The sequence below is a fragment of the Poeciliopsis prolifica genome, unplaced genomic scaffold (genome assembly GCF_027474105.1).
Source record: "Poeciliopsis prolifica strain line A6 unplaced genomic scaffold, Auburn_PproV2 SCAFFOLD059, whole genome shotgun sequence".
NCBI classification, from domain to species: domain Eukaryota; kingdom Metazoa; phylum Chordata; class Actinopteri; order Cyprinodontiformes; family Poeciliidae; genus Poeciliopsis; species Poeciliopsis prolifica.
The window spans coordinates 2891362-2903470 of record NW_026562434.1 but is presented as its reverse complement, the minus strand read 5'-3'; the positions used below and the strand labels follow the sequence as shown (position 1 = coordinate 2903470).

The window sequence follows — 12109 nt, the reverse complement described above, 5'->3', positions numbered from 1 at the left end:
AGTTCTGAATGAAACAGAACGTAGGCTATTTAGATTTTTCCACTTTATGCTTCAAAGCATTTACTTCATGGGATGGGAATGTTTTACTTTAATTAGGACTTTCTGAAAGGCAGAGTTGATGAAAAAATATTTTTAGTGCAAATATTTAAATTTGAACAGGAAAAGAACAGAATGAGCAGCAAATTAACCAAATGCAGAAGAAAAATGTTTTTATTTAAAACACATGAAGAAAAACTGCAGCAAATTTACAAAAGGAAGATTTAATATTCAAATCTGACATGTTGAGAAAAATAGGAGCCGATAGAAACAGAAAATGATCAGATTGAGAAAAACTGATCAATATTTCAATGAAATCTGATGAATGAAAAGAAAAAATAAGAGAAACAACATCTTGATATTCAGTGTGAAGCTTTGACTGGAAATAAAGAGAAAACCATGAGGATCCTGGAATAATCCTGGAATAATCCTGGAATAATCCTGAATAATCCCAGCTTCCATGTTTAATGGACTGTAAGAAGAAAAAGTTTCCAAGGACTCAATCAGAATCGTTTCACCAAGAAATAGATTGTAGAGATTGAACTATTTGTTCAACAGTGAGAGAGTTTCTCTGACAGGAGGAAAAACTTTAGACTCTTTAGACTCAAATCACCTCAGAAACACTGAAGAGGAACCAGAACTAGAACAGACTGCAAATCCAGGAATCAGAGGTTCAGTGAATGTGGTGTTGAAGGTGTGGAGGAGGATCAGTGAGTCAGAGGAGACTCTGTAGAAGGACAGAATGCCAGCAGGACAGTCCACATACACTGCTACTCTGTTAGAGACAAAGGAGGAGGAGAGACGAGTTTCTATGTTATTGTGACAGACAGAGTAACCAACAATATCAGAGCATCTCAGACTCCAGGAATTATCATTACATCCAAACATAGAGGCGATACTGTTTCCTTTCCTCCTGATTCTTCTGTAACTCACTGATATATAAACTAATCCTCTCCACTCAACCTCCCAGTAACAGCGACCAGTCAGACCAGTTCTACACAGCAGCTGAAGATCATCAAATCTGTCTGGATGATCAGGATATGACTGAAACTCCTCCACACGTGTCACCTTCCTGTTGTCTTCAGACAGTTTGAGTTTTCTGCTCACTGTGTTTGTGTCGATGGTGAGTTGACAGGAATCTGATGGAGAGAACAAACACAATCCAGCTGCAGTTATTGATCATTTATTGACACTTTGACTCCTGAATGAGTGATGTGACAGTTTGAAGATGGTTGAATGTGAGCTGCTTTGTTGTCATGAATCAGATGAAAAACACACTTACATTTCCTCAGACCTGGAGTCAAGAATCGGCCTCCAGCAGGCTCCACCCTGAAAGGAGGAGGGGGTCAGACCATCAGTCTCTTTCAGCAGCAAACATGGACATTACATGTCTCTCAGACACACATTGTCCTCCACTGAGACAGGAACAGTCAGTAATGAACAAATTGCAGATAAATCATGTTTTATTGTGTTTTTCTCTCTGTAACAGTTTAGATTAAATTTGTGATTCTATGCATCAGAATTTCAGGATGACCTGCGTCTCTCTAACATCCTTAACTTCAGTCATTTTCAATAATTACAATATTTATGAAAAGTATTTCAGTAACTCGGCTCACAAGTTAAACACATCATACAGATTAATTCCCCACAAACTGTTTTTAAAGCTTTTATTTGTTAATGATGATGATTTGTTGCTTACAGCTCATGAAAAACATTTCTGATCAGATTACAGATCAATAAAAACAATGAATGCAGAAATATGGGTCTAATGAAAAATATGTTAATATCTGCTGAAGTTGTTTTAAAACCTGACAATCGAGCCTCATGGGAACCATATTCTAATTTATTGAATATGACTGTAAATATGAGATTATTGACATTAATCCAGTAACAGGATGTGGAGGAGTTTAACGTTACTGGGACATTCATGGCAGGAGACGCTGCGCTCCATGCGCCCCGACCGCAGTAATCAATGTTACTGCCAGTTCAGCTGCTTACAACTATTTAATTGCTTTATTTATTACAGTTGATTTAAAACTAGAAGCTGGTTAGATTACATAAAACTCTCTAACCTAAATCAATTTCACATCCAGAACTCAGACAGTGTTTAGCAGCTTAACTCTCCTCCATATGCTTTTCAGATTTGATGGTGAATTTTTGAAAGTTAGCAGTTCATGATATCAAGGAGGCAAAGGCACCAAAATCATTTCAAACTAACCAACAAATCAAAAAGCTCAAAGCGACTTGGATGTAACTTGTAATGCAACGCTTTATAGAAATGTAGTGAAGTAGAAAGTACAGATACTGTAAAATGTAGTGGAGTAAAAGTTCCCAGGATTAAATCTACTTACGTACAGAAACATGAAAAATGTCCTTAAGTTTCAGGAACAAAGTTCTTGTCCCAACAACAGGATCAGGTGATTCCATTATTGATCCTGAATGTGACATCAGAGCTGTGGATCTGGAATCTGATTGGTCGGATGGATATTTCCTGGTTTTCCAACATGAAAGGTCTCTGCCTTTTTCCAACATGTTGGGAATTTTTCCCAAACTTTATTGAACATTCCCAAAAGCTTTCCCAACTACTGAAAACCTGAACACATTAGTCTTTTCTTGGATCTGTCTAAAAGGTTTATTATTGTTTTGTAATTTCTACCAGTCAACAGAGTACAATTCTACTGTTTCACCATCATTCACTGCAATTCTTCATTTCCTCTGGAAAACAGGGGATTTCCATTCTCTCCTGATTCCTTTCATTCTTTGATCATTTTCCAGATGTCGCCCCCTGGTGGAGATCAATCTACTAAATGGATTAAACTGTTAAAATTCTCACTTTCTTTTTTTGCCTCATAAATTTTTTTCTTCACTTTTATGTCATTTATATTTTATTAAATCCTGAAAGTTGTGAGTTTTGTTTAAAATCTAAAGTTCTTTATTTTTCTCTCCCAGAACTTTAAACATCCATCTGACCAACATGGAGTTACTTTTCTTCTCATCTTTGCTTCTTGGGGCTGATTGGTCTGGAGCTCCATCAAATATTGTTTTAAAGTCTTTCTGCCATCAGTAGATCATCATGGAAATCTAACTGAACTTCTGTTATTAATTTAGTCAGAGTCCCTATTAAACTATTAAACCATCCCACTCTTTCATTTTCCTTGTGAGCCATCTTATTCTGGAGAATATTCCAGAAAACTGGGTGATGATCTCTGCCTCCAGATGAGGCGTCTAAATATTCAAACTAAATGTTTCCCAGCAGACTGACTAAAGACATTTCTCCCTCTTCCTCCTCTATCAGACCTTCTCTGCTCCTGCAGCAGGTTCCTCCATACCTGAGAGCTTCCAGTCTCCAGTGTGGATCCTTCAGTTCCAGCCGACAGCAGCTTCACTCCTGATCTCCTGGATGATTGTAGCTCAGGTCCAACTCTTTCAGATGGGAGGGGTTGGAGGTCAGAGCTGAGGCCAGAGAAGCACAGCCTTCCTCTGAGACCAAACAGCCTGATAAGCTGCAGACACACAATTCATCACATGATGAGAAAATGAGAACATTGAGGTAGAGACCAAAGTCTGAACTGATGGATGGATGGATGGATGGATGGATGGATGGATGGTGGATGGATGGATGGATGGATGGATGGATGGATGGATGGATGGATGGGATGGATGGATGGATGGATGGATGGATGGATGGATGGATGGATGGATGGATCTGTAATTATGCTTCTTTTTGCACCCAAGATGCAGCAATTTGTCAAGAGCCCAGAGTTACCTGAGAGTTTCCAGTTGCAGTTTGGAGTCTTCAGTCCAGCAGAGAGAAGCTTCACTCCTGAATCCTGCAGGTTGTTGTTACTCAGGTCCAGTTCTCTGAGACTGGAGGACTGGGAGCTGAGAACTGAGGACAGAGCTTCACAGCTTCTCTCTGAGAGGTTACAGACACTCAGTCTGAGGAGACAGGGAGGAAAATATATTATTAAAGAATTCATAAAAATGTTTGTCTTTTTTCCAGTCAACAATGTTCCTCTTTACTGATTTAATGGACTGTTTTATATATATCATGTTGCCTTTTGTTGTGAACTGGTTCAGTCTATATTTGGGTCTCCAGCCATGAAGGACTGAACTAAAGGCAACAAGGAGGCTGGCAAGAGAAATATTAAATTCCTCTATGAACTAAATGAATCCATGTCAGTTTTAACAGAAAGAGTCCAATGAAGCCTGAGAATCAAGGCTGGGCTGAAGATCAGCATCAGGCTCAGTTTGAGGATCAGCATCAGAGCTGGTTTGAGGGAAAACAGCAGCTTGAATCAAAGCAGAGCAAATCTCCAGTTTCATCTTTACATGTTTTAACTGTTGGATACAGAGATGGAAAACTGAGCAGCAACTGACAAAAACTATTTTGAACAAGAATCAAATCGCTCAATAAAATGATTGTATAAAATACTCCAAATTAAACAGGTTTGGTAGACAAAAAACATTGAGAAAACTAATGTATAGGGAAATACCCATCTCACAGTGAGACATCTATCATTATTTTACTCTACTATTAAAAAAATATTTGGATAAAAATTGATAGAATATAACGGACAGAAATCTGGTTTCACCAGGATGGAGAACATTTTACCTGAGAGTTTCCAGGTTGCAGTTTGGACTCTTCAGTCCAGCAGAGAGAAGCTTCACTCCTGAATTCTGCAGGTTGTTGTTACTCAGGTCCAGTTCTCTGAGACTGGAGGACTGGGAGCTGAGAACTGAGGACAGAGCTTCACAGCTTCTCTCTGAGGTTACAGAAACTCAGTCTGAGGAGACAGGGAGGAAATTATTAATTAATCCATCGAATGTTTGTGTTACTTTCCAGTCAACAATGTTCCTCTTTACTGATTTATTTTAATCATGTTGCCTTTTGTTGTGAACTGCTTCAGTTTATATTTGGGTCTCCAGCCATAAACGACTGAACCAAAGGCAATACAAATTAATCAATAAAAGGATTGTATAAAAAACGTTTTTTTTGAGAAAAAATTACAAAATTAGAAACAAATTCGCTCCTAAAACAGTCCAAAAACAAGCTCTAGACAAACATTAAATATGGAAAAATTTAACCCAGTATTTAAATTAAAGAGCTCTAAAAACAACAACCTGACACTAAATGTCACTAAGCACATGGAAAACACACTTTCAGAATCGCCACAATTAAAATTGCATTCATAAATATCACAACATTGAACGAACCTCTAATTATGTTTTAAACATTTTGTTGGAATAGAATGGGTCACCAATATGACACGATCCTCATGTCATCACACAGACTCACTAAATACAAAGTCCAGACCAAATGATGTTTTTAACAAAGAGGTTTTATTAAACCCAATCTGACAGTCTTGGTAAAATAAAAGAATGATAGACAAACTGAACTCTGATAGGAAACAGTTTAAACTGAACTTTCTCTCTCCAACCTCTTGGTTCCACATGGAGCTATATTTGGCCCCCTGCTGCTCTGAATACTATGTTATTGTGGTTCCAGTAGATGGGTTGGTTTCCCAGGTTCATTCAGTACCATGTGAAAAATGGAGCTATATTGTAATAGGCTGTTCTTTGTAAAGTTACACAGTCAAAATTAACAGAAATAATTTTAGTTATTCAACTGTCATAAGAGACAAAAAGATGTTCAGAATATCGAGCTATATTTTCACCATGTTACTCATTCACCTATAAAGCCCATTGTTCCAAACTATAATTATGAAATTAAACATTCAGCTTCAAACTAAATGTTTCCCAGCAGACTGACTAAAGACATTTCTCCCTCTTCCTCCTCTATCAGACCTTCTCTGCTCCTGCAGCAGGTTCCTCCATACCTGAGAGCTTCCAGTCGCCAGTGTGGATCCTTCAGTCCAGCCGACAGCAGCTTCACTCCTGAGTCTCCTGGATTATTGTAGCTCAGGTCCAACTCTTTCAGATGGGAGGGGTTGGAGGTCAGAGCTGAGGCCAGAGAAGCACAGCCTTCCTCTGAGACCAAACAGCCTGATAATCTGCAGACACACAATTCATCACATGATGAGAATGAGAACATTGAGGTAGAAAAACCAAAGTCTGAACTGATGGATGGATGGATGGATGGATGGATGGATGGATGGATGGATGGTGGATGGATGGATGGATGGATGGATGGATATGGATGGATGGATGGATGGATGGATGGATGGATGGATGGATGGATGGATGGATGGATGGATGGATGGATGGATGGATGGATGGATGGATCTGTAATTATGTTTTTTTTTTTGCACCTTAGATGCATCAATTTGTCAAGAGCCCAGAGTTACCTGAGAGTTTCCAGGTTGCAGTTTGGACTCTTCAGTCCAGCAGAGAGAAGCTTCACTCCTGAATCCTGAAGGTTGTTGTTACTCAGGTCCAGTTCTCTGAGACTGGAGGACTGGGACCTGAGAACTGAGGACAGAGCTTCACAGCTTCTCTTTGAGAGGTTACAGCCACTCAGTCTGAGGACACAGGGAGGAAAATCTGTTGTTAATCATTTCCTCAAAATCTATGTTCTTTCAAATAAACAATGTTTTCATTGGACAGGGAAGGAACTATCTTATTTTACACAATCTTTGTATTTGTTGTGAACTGGTTCATTCTATAGTTTTTTCTACCTCCAGCCTAAAAGGACTAAACTACACGCAACAAGTAGGCTGGAAAGAGCATCATAAAATCCCATGATTAACTATGTTAATTCGTTTTAGATTTTTAACAGTGGAGTAGTTTTGCTGCTTTGATATGTAACACTCTTCCAGCTCCTGAAGGAAGTCTGCTTCCTTTTTGAATAAACCCCAATGGGATACTATGAAGACACAATGCACCAATATTTAAACTGAAACATTAATTTATGTTCATCTCACCATCAGCAGATTTCTATCTATTAAAAATAACTACAGTAACATTCTGTGTCCTTACAGAGCTTTGTTGGAGGCTTTAAACCACTAGCAGCAGCCTCAGAAGAACCTCCTCTGAAGCAGAGTATTTCTTCAGGTCAAACACACATCCAGATCTTTTCCTGATGACACTAAGATGAAAACCCAGAGCTGACCACTGAGCAGGAGACAGTTTATCTGTGGAGAGACTTCCTGAACTCAGAGACTGTTGGATCTTCTCCACTAGAGAACGATCATTCAGTTCATTCAGACAGTGAACAGATTGATGCTTTTCTCTGCAGACACATTCTCATTAATCTTCTCCTTGATGTACTGAACTGTATCATGATCAGTCTGTGAGCTACTTCCTGTCTTTGTCAGCAGACCTTGTAGGAGTCTCTGATTGGTCTGCAGTGAAAGTCCCAGGAGGAGCGGAGGAAAAGTCCAGGTGTCCATTTGGACTCTGTAAGGCCTGGTCAACAGCTCTCTGATGGAGATCATTTATTTTTGATTTGTAGCAAAGTTTAGTAAACAATGATGATGAATTTCTTCCATCAGGTTGTCACTAGTTGATGAAGTTCAGATGAACATGAAGAGCAGCCAGAAACTCCTGAACACTCAGATGGACGAAGCAGAACACCTTGTCCTGGTACAGACCTCCTCTCCTCTTTAAAGATCTGTGTGAACACTCCTGAGTACACTGAGGCTGCTCTGATATCGATGCCACACTCTGTCAGGTCTGATTCATAGAAGATCAGGTTTCCTTTCTGCAGCTGATCCAAAGCCAGTTTTCCCAGAGACTCAATCATCTTCCTGCTCTCTGGACTCCAGTGTGGATCTGTTTCAGATCCTCCATCATACTTGACCTTCTTCACTTTGGTCTGAACCACCAGGAAGTGGATGTACATCTCAGTCAGGGTTCTGGCAGCTCTCCTCCCTCTCTGCTCTCCAACACATCCTCCAGAACTGTAGCAGTGATCCAGCAGCAGAAGACTGGGATGTGGCACATGATGTGGAGGCTTCGTGATGTCTTCATGTGGGAGATGATCCTGCTGGCCTGTTCCTCATCTCTGAATCTCTTCCTGAGTACTCCTCCTTCTGAGGTCATTGAACCCTCTGACCTCTGTCACCATGCCAACACACTGAGGAGGGATCTGATTGGCTGCTGCAGGTCGTGTGGTTATCCAGAGGAGAGCAGAGGAAGCAGTTTCCCCTGATGAGGTTTGTCAGCAGAACATCCACTGAGGTGGACTCTGTAGCATCAGTCAGGATCTCCTTGTTGTGGAAGTCCAGTGGAAGTCGACTCTCATCCAAGCCATCAAAGATGAACAGAACCTGGAAGTGTTCAAAGCTGCAGATCTCTTTGGTTTCAGTAAAGAAATGATGAACAAGTTCCACCAAGCTGAACTTTTCTCTTTCAGCACATTCAGCTCTCTGAACGTGAATGGAAATATGAACTGGATGTTCTGGTGGGCTTTGTCTTCAGCCCAGTCCAGAGTGAACTTCTGTGTTCGGACTTTTCCCAATGCAGCCACTCCCTTTGTCATCACTGTTTCTGATTGGTTGATCTCTTCCAGGTGAGACTTTAAAGATGTCTTCTTGTCTGATTGTTGTTTCTGGTCTGTGTGGTTTCCTGGATGCTGTTTTCAATCTGTCTGACCTCATGTTCATCATTGACCTCTCCAGTCCCTCCCTCTGTGATGTAGAGCTCTGTGTAGATCTGGTTCAGAAGGGTTGGACTTCCTGCTTTAGCATTCCTCAAACACAGACTGGAACTTCTTCTTCAGACCAGATTTTAGTTGATGTTGAGTAACTGCAGCAAGATTATCTAAAAAAAAGTAACAAAATAAATTTTTATGAACATAATTGGAATAAATGTGATTGAATCTCTTCATACATCAGAAAATGTTTAATTATCCATCAGGTTAAATCTTTGTTTGGTTAAATCTGGTCTGCATATAGTCAGCCAGCTCCTACTGCTTCTTACCTTCCAACACCTCATCATCTTCTCTTAGACTCTTTGAGCATTCTGGGTCATCTGGAATGAGAACCTTTTTAATTTTCTTCAACTTGTTCTTTACAACAGTGTTGTCCTCCTGCGCTGCAATAATAAAGGAAAGGAACATCTGATTGAAGTAAATCATGGAGCCAAAAACAAAATGGATGTTGGACAGACTGACAGTCCTCTGGTCTACAAACTGCAGCATCAAGGTGACTTTGGACAGAATTTTATGGAAAAGTATTTGTTCATTTACAGACCATAAATATGGAGTCCAGCTGTGTTTGATGCTGCTGGACAGATGGACCCCTGGGAACCTCTGAGCTCTGCTGGTCCACTCTGTGGAGGAACCAGGAACAATTAGGAAGTCAGGAAATATTCATAAACAGTATTCACAGAGGAAATCACCAATAGAATTGAATAGAATAGAATTCAACTTTATTGTCATTGCACTGTCACATATACAAAGCAACGAAATGTAGTTTGCATCTATCCAGAAGTTCTATACAGGGACATAAATATTTATAAACATTTGTACAAAGATATAAACAAAGAATATTAATGTGCTATAAATGTTTTGTAGAAATATAAATTTGACAGCTATGTACATATTATACAAATTACCAGGATTATACAGAATATACAGGAATATGAAGATTGGATTGTATATATTTTTAGTTGTCTTATAATACAGGATGAATAAATAATGGCAAATTAGATTTACAGATTATATAAAGATTGTATACAGATCATGATGTGTGTGAGGGAAACAGTCTGTGGATGGGGGGGTACAGTCCTTATAGTTGTGTCAGGAGGCGTTAGGAGCGTGACAGCTGTGGGGAGAAGCTGTTCCGATGCCTGGTGGTTCTGGTCCGTAGGCTTCTGTAACGCCTCCCAGAGGGCAGGAGAGAGAAGAGTGTGTGTGCAGGGTGAGGGTGAGTGAATCTTGGTGATTTTCCAGGCCCTTTTCAGACACCGCTTTCTGTAGTTGTCATTGATGGCAGGGAACGGTGCCCTGGCGATGTGCTGGGCAGTTTTCACCACCCTCTGCAGCGCCTTCCGGTCGGAGACAGAACAGTTCCCATACCAAACTGTGATGCAGTTGGTGAGGATGCTCTCAGTGGTGCAGCAGTAAAAGTTGGTGAGGATCTCTAAGGACAGGTGGTTCTTCCTCAAGGTCCTCATGAAGAAGAAGCACTGGTGCGCCTTCTTGATGAGTTTGGAGCAGTTGGTTGTCCAGGTCAGGTCCTCAGAGATGTGGACTCCCAGGAACTTAAAGCTGTTCACAAGCTCCACCACGATTCCCTTGATGTGGATGGGTGGGTGCTGGTCAGCGTTCCTCCTGAAGTCCACGATGAGCTCCTTGGTCTTCTCTGTGTTTCAGCTGCAGGTAGTTCTTGTCGCACCACTCAGCCAGATGGTCCACCTCCTCCCTGTAGGCGGCCTCATCGTTGTCTCTGATGATGCCGATCACCGTGATGTCATCTGCAACTTGATGATGGCATTAGGGCCATGACAGGTCTGCAATCGTGGGTGAAGAGAGAGTAGAGGAAGGGACTCATCACACAGCCTTGTGGCACTCCGTGTTTATGATGATGGTGGATGAGAAGTGATTGTCCGGACGTGTTGGGGTCGACTGGTCAGGAAGTCGAGCAACCAGTTGCACATGAGTGAACTGATGCCGAGGTCTGTGAGATTGGCAATGAGTGTGATGGAATGACAGTGTTAAATGCTGAACTAAAAGTCTAAGAACAGCATTCTGGCATAAGTGTTCTTGTTGTCCAGGTGAGAAAGGACAGAGTGCAGCGCTATGGAGACTGCATCCTCTGTGCTCCTATTCTGCCTGAATGCAAATTGGTGGGGTTCCAGTGTGGGGGGAGACAGGATCTGAGGTGTGATAGGACCAGCCGCTCCAAGCACATGGTGATGATGGAGTGAGGTCCTCAGAGACCTCATTCAATGACTACCGGATGGTAGTCATTGAATTTGGTCGGGTTGAATTTCTTGGGAATTGTGACGATGGAGCTAGACTTGAAGCAGGTCGGTACCACAGCAAGGGCCAGGGACAGTTGAAATGTCCGTCAGCGCTCCTGCCAGCTCCCCAGAGCACGCTCTGAGGACACGTCCAGGTATGCCATCAGGACCCGCAGCCTTGTTGGATTTAATCCTGCTCAGAGCCAAGAGTTTAATATTAAAATCCTTAAAATAAAAAAACAGACACAATATAAAGACATTTGAAAGAGGAAGATCAACTAGAGGAACAGAAGAATCATCTAGTACACATATTCAAAAGTTGATATTGAACTTCAATCTCAAACTGTCCAGACTGTCAGGTGATCTCATGCTGGTGGAGCCAGTGTCCCAGAGCTTGGGACCAGTCTGCAGAAAAGGTCATGAATCATTGGATCAGATGTTATAGAATAGAGTGTGAAGTAGATTTTTCTTTAAAGAGAAAATGTTTTATTTGCATCACACAGTGTATCATAGTCAACATGTTTGTCCGTGCAACTGCAGAGGGTGTACAAACTAATTGAACAAGATGTGTCTGTTGAAGTTCCCAGATGGATTGTCTGGGAACTTGCTGTTTTTCCTGTGGCCTTCCCTGCATGGATATAGTGTTTAGTTTTCGGATCTCGTAGACATGATGGTGAATGAGCATACTGAAGTTGAACTGTTCCATCTGTTTTACTGTTTCTTTTGTTTGGTCTTAGAAGATTGAGTCTCCACCTCTGTAAGCAGAGAGAGGTGATTAAAGCACCTACTCTACTCTAACAAACTCTACTCTGAGTTTGTTAGAGTAGAATGATTTTCACCTAATGCAGTGTATTTTTGCTCTTCGTCTACAGATGTATCAAAGATTGTTTTTGCTCCCTGACTTTTGATTAGAAGTGCTTTATTCAGTTCACAAGAGGCACTTCTGAAACATGAAGAGCAGAGAGGGCTGAGGACTGAAATTGAGAAGCAATGCATTGGAGACATCAATGTCTCCAATAATGATGCAATACATATCAAAGGAAAATAACCCGAAATTCTGCATATTGTTTCCATGACAACAGAACCCAACAAAACTTATCATCACATGGCCACAATAACAGATATAAACAGAAGTTACAGCAGTTAGAAACAGCTCACCTTTCTGATGGTAGAGATCCAGGAGATTTAAAGTCAGTGGGTTCAT

At 40.9% G+C, this 12109-nt stretch overlaps 1 pseudogene; it reads right to left on the bottom strand.

Moving 5' to 3' along the window:
* Positions 1-556: 556 nt before the first annotated feature.
* Positions 557-12109, bottom strand: LOC129379616 (NACHT, LRR and PYD domains-containing protein 12-like; annotated as a pseudogene).